The sequence below is a fragment of the Nannospalax galili genome, unplaced genomic scaffold (genome assembly GCF_000622305.1).
Source record: "Nannospalax galili isolate Female #2095 unplaced genomic scaffold, S.galili_v1.0 scaffold308, whole genome shotgun sequence".
In the NCBI taxonomy this organism is placed as follows: domain Eukaryota; kingdom Metazoa; phylum Chordata; class Mammalia; order Rodentia; family Spalacidae; genus Nannospalax; species Nannospalax galili.
In genome coordinates this window covers 1,638,526-1,647,925 of record NW_008359214.1, presented here as the reverse complement: position 1 = coordinate 1,647,925, position 9,400 = coordinate 1,638,526, and the positions used below count along the sequence as shown (strand labels likewise).

Sequence of the window (9,400 nt, the reverse complement as noted above, 5' to 3'; positions counted from 1 at the left end):
GCGATCTTTTTTAAAGGTTAAAACCTCATTTACTGTTATGTCTTATAGGGTTTACACTGAGTACAATATTGTATAACTGTAATAATTCAACTGTAAAGCTAAAAATTTACAGCCAATTTTGAAAGAGATGCATCTTAGCTCAGAAAATTGTTATTGAATATGTCAATGCTGTTGTAATGAAATGCTTTTTCTAAGTATGTGGTTAATAAATAAATAATTTTTAAAAACCCAGATCTTCCTAAATCTTAAAAAAGACCCAGGTTTGAAACCCAGCACTCACATGGAAGCTAACACCCCTCCAAAACTCCAATTCCAAGGAATCCAATGCCCAACTCTGTCCTCTGCGGCCACTGCACCACACAGGTGCATCAACAGACATGCAGGCAATACATTCATGCACATAAAATAAAAATAAAACAATTTTAAAGAGCAATTTCCAAAATTAGGTGAAACAGAAAATTTCTGTCATACAACCTGAATATCAGTGCGACTTAAAATTACTATTAGTAGAGCAACTTTGAGTAGTTAAGAAATACTTATAAATTGCCAAAAAAGAACCCTCATGACTGTGAACACATATCCTAAACAAACAACTTCAAAATATAGAAAGTGTTACTTCATTTTTTTCTAAACACTGTGTATATCCAACATGTCAGAAATTAAAACAAAACTGCCTGCCCACAGAGAAGTCAAAGCTGTCCTTCAGATGATGATTACATAACAGGAATAATTCGTTCATAGGAAACACAAAGCATATATGATATGCATAATAGTGAAAAAATGGAAGTATAACAAATCAATAACCTAGTAGCCTGTTTTTATACACAATTCAATTTTTAAAATTTTACAGTCTATTCAGTAATTTAAAAAAATGAGTTCAGTGTATCTCAGTCCTCAGTCCAGGTGTTCAAACACTTCAGTCCATCCAGATTTAAAAATAGAACCCGCTTTGTTTTTGCTGCTCCGGTTTCAGAAGAGGCTTGCGTCTAGCTTCCTCTGCTGGGGCGAAAAAGAAGGCCTGCATGGACCCCAATGAGGCCAGTAAAATCTCCAGTGCCAATATATGTCAGCAGATCCGGAAGCTGATCAAAGATGGACTGACCTGTAAGCCTGTGACTGTTCATTCCAGGGCTCGATGATAGAAAAACACTTCGGCTAGCGGGAAGGGTGGGTCCATGAGCATAGGTAAGCGGACAGATACTGACATTCCGCGAATGTCTGAGATGACTTGGATGCGATGGATGTGGATCCTCGCAGGCTTCTCAAGAAGTATCTTGAATCTAAGATTTACTGCCACGTGTATCACAACTGTACCTGAAGGTGAAAGGGAATACGTTCAAAAACAGGCAGATTCTCGTGGAACACACCCACAAGCTGAAGGCAGACAAGGCCATAAGAAGCTCCTAGATGACCAGGCAGAAGCACGCAGGTTTAAGAACAAGGAAGAACGCAAGGCCTCATGGAGTGCCTCCGGGCCAAGGAGATCATCAAGACTGTCCAAGGAAGAGGCTAAGAAGCTCCCCTTTTGTATCTGTACGCAGTGGCCTCCGTCATTAAAAAAAAAAAAAAAAAAAAAAAAAAAAAAAAAAAAAAAAGAGCCTACGTCTGTTTAAAGAAAGAGAACCGACCCTCCCTTCCCTCCCTTCCTTCCCCCGACTCCAGCTGGGGCTGGAACCTGAGGACTGAGAAGGAAGGAAGATTTCTCCTCTCCCTTTCCCTTTCTCTCTTCCCCTCTCATCAATCTCCTCTCTGAATTGCTGTGACAACTTGGTGCTTAGGATCCTCACACTGTTGATGTAGGAGAACACTCTGGAGTGGGCCAGTTAGGCATACTTAATCAGTCACCATTTCTCTCCTGTGATGTACCCATGCTGCCCATCAAAAATGCATGCTCATTCCCTGCCCTATAGAGATTACAGGATCAAAAGTGATATCATCCTTCCTTGATATTGGGCTTGAGCCAAAGATATGAAACCATCGATGATGATCCACTTGAGCCTCTGGTAGTCCCTAATTTATGGATGGAGGAAGGGCTCTTAGCACCCTATCCCCTAGGAGGTTGGGAATTCATACAATCACTGTTTCTCTCTTCAGAAAGACCTCTCAAGTAACTTTATCTTCATCCTTTCATATTTTTAAGATGGTCAAGGGGTTCTAGTTATTAATAAGGTTTGGGGTTATTATTTTGAGGATTCATTTAATTGGTCTATCACATACATCATTTTAACAAGCTGTTACCAAGCAATAAATACCTCAGGGAATCCCAACATGTCTGAAATACTCAATATTGTTTGAAATTTATTTGAATGAATAATACCTGAAAAAATAAAGATAATTCAATTATGAATCAAAAGTTCTAAATTCTTCTTGAATCTGTAGTAACCCCAATGTTGTAGTCAAGAGTCTTTAAGTTCCCTGCAATTGTTTTCTTGCCTGTAATAGAAATAAGAAACAATAACTGTTCTACTACTTTAGCACAGCTACAAGAAGATTTAATAAACAGATAATCCATTTATAGTAAATAATGTATTAATTACTACATGCCATCTCATAACAATAATTTAGTATAGAAATATTCCTATATACTCCATCTCCTCAGTATGTGTGAATGGCTTAGTCACATGAGAAGTGAAATATCAGTTGAGGAGATGATCAAAACCGTATACCAAAGACAAGATTTACTATTTATGACTTACTCTTTGAAGTTTATCAGAATATCCACCCAGCATTTGAAGGGGAGTGGGAAGGAAGACAGATCAAAACCTGTTAACTTTTTTTTTTTTTTTTTTTTGGTCTTTTTGAGAAAAGGTCTCCCTGTAGCCCCAGCTTTCCTGGAACTCACTATGTAGACCAGGCTGGCCTTGAACTCACAGAGATCCACCTGCCTCTGCCTCCCAAATGCTGGGATTAAAGGCGTGCGCAACCACGCCCCGCCCCTGTTAATATTTTTTTTTTTAAAAAAAACTGACAGTTTGTGAGAAATTTTTCTTTTCTTGACTGAAATTATAAAGAGATGTAAAGAACCTGGAAACAAAAGCACATCAGAGTTTCTCTTTTCATTAGAACAAAACACATTGCTGGGTGAAACACTCAAAATCAAGAGAAGTGAGTTTAGTGTTGAAAGAAGGCTTATATTGAAGATTATTGCTTTTATTCTGATTCATAGGAAATTGTTTGTTTTAGTTAGACAATGAATTCCTTCCCAGGATTAAATTCACTGTAAAGTTATTTTTATCAGTGGCTATTAATATCTAATGCTAGAACAGAATGACAACAGGACCTCTTTGTTACAGGTGTTTCCTCAAGTTGAGAAGCCTTGTAATGACCAAACAAGTTCTGGGGAGCCTACAGCAGGAGAAAATTTGCCTTCCTTCTGATGGGGACTCTTCAGTGTCTTTCACCTATTAGTGCAAGTTCTCTAGGCAAATAGATCCAATAATGAATATATATGTATTACAAACTGGAGTTATTAGATTGGTTACATGTTAGGGGCTGATGGTTCAACAATAATCATCTGACTGCTGGAGAAGCTGAGAACCTGGTAGCCAGCTTCTCAGTTCATGAGGCTGGGTACCTCAGCAGTCCTGGTCTGCCAATGAAGGCCTGGGGGATTCTTGGAGAGTTCTGGGTCTGTAGTCCATGTTAGAAGATCTAAGAAGCTGGGTTCCAGTGTTAGGGAAAGATGGCAGTAACAGTGGCAGCAACGGAGTAGATGCATTCACCACCAGGAGTGGAAGGTGAGCAGGCAAAAGCAACACTGCTATTCCTTCTGATGGCTTTACATCTGGGTCACCCACCAGAAGGTGATACCCACACTGGGGGAGAGTCTTTTCCTTTTTTTCAGTCAATCCTTCCGGTTAATCGTCTCCCATCTCCCTCTTTCCCTAGTTAACTCCCTAATAGCTTTCCTCTAGGTACAAATACACCATGTGTAGCAAGTAAAGTGTCTACTTCTTTGCTAAGGAAGAACCTCCACTATGAATGAATCTTCAGTTCATTGAAGAGGGAACATTTTTAAATGTGGGCATCGCCAGAGTGCCTTGTCTATTCAAATCTCACTCTCCCCTTTTTCTCTTCCCTTACTATGTAGGGCATCCTGTTAAACAGATGGCTTTCACCTTGTTTAGCAGCATTCAGTCAGACAGCATCACCTCTGCCTTTCCTGTCTGAACCCTTGGTTTCACAGCTGCAATCTGAGGCCAGGCATCATAACAAAACAAAACACCATGTTTATCTGGGTAGATTTAAGCACTGAAAATATTTAAAGTCGCTTATAGCATACCAACCAAAATTGTACTTTACATATGTCTTAACTGGAAAAAAATGTATATTGCTATATCTTCAGATATAGATTAAATAAATAATTTGAAATATAAGTAGTTCAATTTAAATTATAATCATATTAGTAATGAATTGTGATGTTACAAAAGAACATGGACATGTTTAGAGTTCATAACAGAACTAATACAATTTAAATGTTGAAAAATCGAAATTATCTTTGCATCTTACATGTGAGAACTCTGAGTGATGAAGCAACTTACTCAAAGGATTTTGCAAGCTTGGAGCAAGGGCCATGATCTCTGTGCTGTTGGTGTGTTGTGCATATATAGGAGTATTTCATGCAGAACCACACCTCTTAGATTTCTTATAAATCTTATTGGAAAATGGTTGCTGAGCCTAGGCCAGTGGATACAAACCTATAGCATGAGTTATTTTGGAAGCTGAGGCAGAAGGATTAAAAGCTCAAATTCTGCCTGAGCTATAGAATGAGTTCAGGGCCAGCCTTGGAAATTTACTGAAACCCTGTCTCAAAATTTGAAAAAGTAAAAATAGGGCTAGGGATATAGCTCAGTGATAAAATACTTGAATAACATGCACAAGTCCCTAGACTCAATACCCAGTAACCACTTAAAAAGAGGAAGGTATTGAATGTAGCAACCCAAAAATGAACTGGGGCCATTATAACTGTCTTAAGTATCAAAAGAGATGGAAAAGAGAAAGAGAAAATGAGTCCTTGTTCTCCTGCTGACCTTATTATGCTCCCTCTGTCATAATTAGAGACATCCATCATGGCCCTTTCACTACCTTGAAGCTCCTCATTCAGATTTTTAACTTGAATCACTACATACCACATTCTTCTCAAATTGTTGGTCAAACTGATCTAGCATCTTTGACTTAACTTTCATGTTTTGAAACTGCCCTTTTATATTCTGAGTGTTTGGACACCTGTCAAATTTATGTGTTGATTAATCCCCAATGGTATTAAGAAATGGTGCCTTTGGAAGATTACTAGGTGAAAATAATTAATAACTTTATGAAAAAGGTCCTAAGGAGTTTTTCCGTCCCAGCCACCACGTGAGAACACCAAAGACTATGCCATCTTAGAGCCAGGAGCAAGCCCTCATTCACACCAAATTTGTTGGCACCTAGATCTTGGACATCCTAATGTTCAGAGCTGTGAGCAATAAATTCCTATTGGTATTTTGGTTTTGCTTTTGAGATACTAGGGATTGAACCCAGGGCCTCATGCATACAAGGCAAGTGCTCTACCACTCAGCTCTATCACCAGTCCTCATATTACTTTTTATTTTAAGACAAAATCTCACTAAGTTGCCCAGACAAGTCTTAAACTCACTCTGTAGTCTTGGAAGAACTTGAACTTGCAATCTTCCTCCCTCAGCCTCCTGAATAGGTAGAATTACCAGCCTGCTCAATTAGACCCCACTAAATTTCTCTTGTTTATAACTCACTTGCTTTGAAGGGCTTTATTGTAGCTTCCTACATGGACTAAGACATGCCTGAAAAGGGCTATCCAGTTTCTCCAGAGAAAAGACAGACTTCAGTTTCCCATTAGTGGTCTAACTACAATCCATGTAAGTCGGCAGCTTCCGCTTCCCATGAATACCATCTCACAAGGGACAAGTAGCATTAGGTTTATTGCCCATGTTACTGCTCTAACCAGGAGGTGATATTTTGCCTAGTATTTACAACTGGAAATATTTAGTACATTAGTAAAACTGGATTCAGAGGAAGGCTAATAGAAGCTGAGAAATCCCTTTTACCCAAATGAGCTTCAACATCTAGCACAGAACAGAGAGACCCAATAAAGGGCCATTTTATATGAGACTATCAATACCTCAACTCAGGGATTTACATTCACCTCCCTCCCACAGTCTCTGCTACTCCAGACTCCACCCAGCCCTTGAGCCAAGAAATGGACTAACAGAAGAAAACTGTTAGTCCCTTCTCATGACTAAGCTTTTCATGGGCTAATGATGTTAAATTGACATAATCAAATAATAAGCAGTGATTTTAACTAATATTCCTCATTTTGATATCTCTTTTCATTATTTACATATATATTCAGAAATGTGGTACAAATATATAAAATCATGTATTGAACAAACAAAAGCAATCAAGCATAAGATTTTAATGGTCCTGAATTTGTTACTATGGAAAATAGAAGTCATATTTTCAGAGCCAATATCAAATAAGCTGAGCTCCCCTGTCTCAGTTATACACTTCAGGAATTCCATAACCAGGACAGGCTATTTGACTTATACCAGCTGTTCCCCTCTGTATTAATTACATCCCCACTGTAGAATTACACCATAAATATGTTGATCCATGGAAACATATAGCACCATGCCTAGAACATGTGAGTGCTCAGTGTGTTAGGACTCTTTAAAGGAATAGAACCAATAGAAAGCATATACATTAAACAAGGGTATTTATTAGATTGGCTTACGTGATAGGGGTTGGGTATTCTAGCAATAGCCATCTGCAAACAGGAGGGATTGAGAAACAGGTAACTATTCAGGCTATGAAACTGGACACCTCAGTAATCCCAAACCAGTACTAGAGTCACTGGAAGGCCGAAGAAGCTGAAGTTAGCAAAGATTGGCCTCAGGAGCAATGACACACAAATTCAGGAGAAAGAACAAGCAGCAAGAGACAGTGTTTGTCCCTGGGATGTCAGTTGGAAGCTGACACCCACTCTGAGAGTGGGTTCCCCCCACACTCTGTCCTTAGTTAATCCTCTCCAGAAACACCCTTACAGACAGTATGTCCTAGGTTGATTCTAAATCTCATCAATTTGACAAGAAAGTCAACCATCATACTCAGTAAATTTACATTTCTAAAGGAAAACAACAAATTGAATCATTTATAAGGAGATGACTCTGAAAATGAGTCAAAGGTCATTCATTCAGTGAACGTTTTTTAAAATATTTTTATTCATTTCAGAATTTCGTGTAATGTATTTTAATCACATTCAGACTCCCATCGCCCTTTCTACCCCCTTCCTAGGCACCCCATCTTTAAGGCAGAAAGATGGAAAAAGACATTTCAAACAATTGGAACTAAGGGACAAGTAGGTGTAGCTATTCTAATATATGACAAAATAGACTTTAAACTAAAACTAGTCAGAAGAGATAGGGAAGATCTCACTCACAAAAGGAAACTATACCCAGAGTATATAACAATCCTAAACATATATGCACCAAACACAACAGCAGCCAATTTCATAAAAGAAACAGTATTAGATCTAAGATCACAGACTGATTCCAAACAAGAGCCCCACCAATAGACAAGTCATCAAGACAAAAACTAAATCAAAAAACCTTGGAGTTAAATGATATCATAAGGCAAACAGACCTAAGAGACATTTACAGAACATTCCACCCAAACACCAAATAACTCACTTTCTTTTCAGCATTCCATAGAACTTTCTCCAAAATTGACCACATATTATGACACAAAGCAAGTATCCACAAATTGAGAAAAATAGAAATAACATCTTGTATTCTATCTGAATACAAAGGAATAAAGCTAAATATCAACAACAACAGAAATGGGGGAAAGTACACAAACTCATGGAAACTAAACACATTCAGTGAATAATTTAATCAACTGTCCCATATCCACACCATGGGTTGGTTCTGTACAATAAAAAAGAAATGAGCTATTGGAACAACTTGGATTTTAAAGTAATAACTTTGGTTAAAAAGTGATTCACATAATTTTGCAAATTGTATGATTCCATTTTATATTATTACTAAAATGACAACAATAATAATAGTGCTTGTCATAGGTGAGGAAGGAGAGGGGGACAATAGCTTTGGGGAAAAAAAATCAAAAAACAGAGTATTGGTGGGCTGGTGGCACACACCTTTAATTCAGCACTTGGGAGACAGAGGCAGGCAGATCTCTGTGCGCTCCAGGCCCGCCTGATATACACAGCTATTTCTAGGCCAGCTACATAGTGAAACTTTGTCTTAAAAAGTAAAAAATATAGTATAAGGACTCTTTGTGATGCAACTGTTCTGTATGTACAACGTGGTAGTGGGCATTCAAATCTATGGATGTGATAAATTTGCATGGAATTTATATACACCCAAATAAGTGGTTAAAAAAACTGAGACTTAGCTCAGTTGTAGAAAAATTGTCTCTCCTGTTTATGGCCTGGGTTCAATTCCCAACACTACAGCAACAAATAAGTACACATAAAACTGGTGAGATATGAGTAATTCCTTTGGATTATATCAATATCCCTTTTCTAGTTGTGCTATTGTACTACAGTTATTCAAGTTGTTGGTTATCGTGAGGTGAAACACAGTGAAATGTTCATGAAACATCATATTTCCTACGATTACCTTTAAAATGTTTTTAGCTGGACATGCTGGTGCACTGACTTTATTTAATCCAAGAACTCATGAAGCAGAGGCAAGCAGATCTCTGTGAGTTCCAGGCCAGCCAGGACTACACAGTAAAGTCTGTTTCAAAACAAAGTACAATAAACAAAGAAAAACCCACTAAAATAATTCTTTGGAGCTTCTATAATAAAGTCCTTCTGATTCTGCTCTGTGTTTTTATATATTTTTTAATTTATTCAAGATGAAGAGCTGAGAGGTGAAAATCCCCTAATAAAAATCTATTTTCAGAAATAAATAAATAAAGTTTCTGGACAGTCTTTCTTAAAATATGAAAGTTTGGGGACTGGAGAAATGGCTCAGGGGTTAAGAGCACTTGCTCCTCTTGCAGAGGACCTACGTTTAGTTCCTACACCCATGTCAGGCAGCTTACAACTGCCTATAACTCCAGTTCTAGGAAATCTGATGCCTTATTCTGCCTCCACAGACACCCACATATACATGGCATACACACACACAAATACCCAGACACATACACATAAATAAAAATGAAAATCAATCTTTTAAATATATATATAAGTTTAAAAATGATAGAAAAATGGATTATTTTGTCCAGTAGTGTTTTTCCTTTGAAAAGGAAGGAGTAATATTAGGTAACTATTGACAATTTACTTGCTATCAAATTTACAATTTACTTACATGTTGTTAGTTGTGCTGTCTTTCCTGCCTTTCAGTCACCAATTTCAAAA

General features: G+C 37.8%; 1 pseudogene; it reads left to right on the top strand.

Annotated features, from left to right (window-relative positions):
• Positions 1-871: 871 nt before the first annotated feature.
• Positions 872-8,782, top strand: LOC103725616 (annotated as a pseudogene).
• Positions 8,783-9,400: the final 618 nt, after the last annotated feature.